Source organism: Chinchilla lanigera, unplaced genomic scaffold, assembly GCF_000276665.1.
Source record: "Chinchilla lanigera isolate Chin_1 unplaced genomic scaffold, ChiLan1.0 scaffold00016, whole genome shotgun sequence".
NCBI lineage: Eukaryota > Metazoa > Chordata > Mammalia > Rodentia > Chinchillidae > Chinchilla > Chinchilla lanigera.
This window is the reverse complement of record NW_004955417.1, coordinates 10,332,257-10,334,484: the sequence shown is the minus strand read 5'-3', so window position 1 is coordinate 10,334,484 and position 2,228 is coordinate 10,332,257.

Genomic DNA, 2,228 nt, shown 5'->3' with positions numbered 1-2,228 from the left:
GGCTTCTGTGAGGGAAGCACCTTTATTTATAACCTGGAAAATACGTGCCCTGATGTAGGTTACAAAAATCAAACAAGTTTGGAAATGTTATTGGCATAGAGGAAATAATGCAACTGATATCAAATATGTAAGGCTCCTGGACAAAGTCAAAAATTATTTTCTGATTCAGCAAAGCTCTGAACCAAAATCTGGAAGGGATACCATCCTGAAATGCTGACACTGTAGAAGGGAAAACCCCCAGAAACTGGCAAAGGCAGGAAAATATTAATAAATGTATGCACTGGCATAAGATACACAATTTTAAAGTTGCTTTGTGTCTGTAAAGATTCTTTTTAGTATCACTGAAATGTTCACTACATTCAACATGGAAAGCTATATCTACACAGCGTCATTTTCCTTGAATATGCCACTATGTACTATGAAGGCTGTGCTATGGTTTAAATAGGAGTGTCCCCCAAAAGACTCTGGTACTGAGGGCTTGATCCCCAGGACAACCATGTTCAGTGGTGCAGCCTAGAGAGGTGACTGGATCACAAGGGCCCTGACCTCACCCATGGATTCATCCTCTGATGGCTCATGGCTGAATGGGCTGTAAGGAACTGGGGCCCAGTTGGAGGGGCAGGTCACTGGAGGAGCACTTCTTTGGGGCGGAGGGCGTAGCACTGGGGATTGAACACAGGGCCATCACACTGAGCTACATTCTCAACCCTCTTTATTTTTTTGAGAGAGAATCTCACGTAGTTTACCGTGCTGGGCTTGAACTTGTGATCTTTCTGCCTCAGCCTCCTACAGTGCTGGGATTCCAGGCCTGTGATACCCAGCCTGTTCTGGACTCGCAACCAGAAATGAACCAAATGGTACCGACCAACAAACACCAAGATGCATGGACCACCAATTGGAATTTAGGATGAGCCTTTATTCCTGGCCAGGGACTGATTGAGAGCCTCCACGCAGGGAAGGATCAGACCAGTCCCAATCCAGGGACGAGAGTAGCTTTTATACCCTAAAACCACATCCTGTTTGGCAAACACATGTCACATCTGTAACAATGAGGGGACTCTTTTTTTTTATGGCAGGAACAATACATTCCGAGAATCCGGGAGGGGTAGAGCATTTAGGGGAAGAACAATACATTTTGGGAGTCCAGGAAGGGCAGGGCGTTTATAACCATACATTCCAGAAATGGTAAACATGAAGATCTAACCCCACGGCAGGGGTGGGAACTGGGAATTAAACTAGAACCTTTGATGTCTGTGGTGGGGCTTTTACACAGCCCAGTGTGAAGGCATGGTTTTAAAGGGTATGTCCTGACCCCAGCGCCTTCCTGATTGGTTCTCTTGTTCTGTGTTTCCTGGCTGCTGTGAGATGGACCGCTTCCTTTAGCCCTGACCTTCTCTCACGCTGTTTCTGCCTCCGAGCCAGCTGACTACGGACTGAAACTTCTGAAATCCAAACAAATCTTTCCTCCTCTCAGTTGTTTTCCTCAGGTGTTTGGTCACAGAGATGAAAACTGACTAACACAGGTGGCTGATATGGCATGCACTTCCTGAGCGCCCACTCTCTTCCAGCTAGTGTGCTGGGTGGCAGAGCCCGCGGAAACACGTCATTGTCACACTGGGTAACAAGTGCTGTGATGGCGATAGGTAACACCTCCACGAGGGAGAAATGCTTTTGTACTCACTCTATCCTTGATTTCCTGCAAACCTGTCCTGCTGTCAGGTGATTAGGATTCCATTCTCTAGTCAAGGAAATGGAGCCACAGAAAAGCTGATTTTACTAACATGATTGCCGCTATCCTCATGGATACTTGTCAAGCACTTGCTACGTGAGCGCTTGGGCTTGATATTCATTTCCTTTCTTTTTTTTTATTTTAAAGAGAAAAAAAATTTCAAAACAAGATAATAGGAGAGTAGCAATGGTTAATACATTGCATATTGTTATCTTTAAGTTAGTTACTCAGAGTACAAGATATCAGCATTTAATTGTCCAAAAAATATTAGCACAGACCTTTCTTTTCAATGAACTAAGAGAAATTAGTAGTATAACTGTATTAACTATTTCATATATATATATACTTTTTTCTTTTCCCTTCCTTCTTTTCTCCACTCCCCCATCCCAGTTTCTCTTTCCCTTTGAAATTTCTTCCATTTTACAACTCCTATTGTACCTTTTGGGTCTTATTTACTCTTTCAGCTTCTCCCACTAGGGAGACAATAGGATGTCTCCAC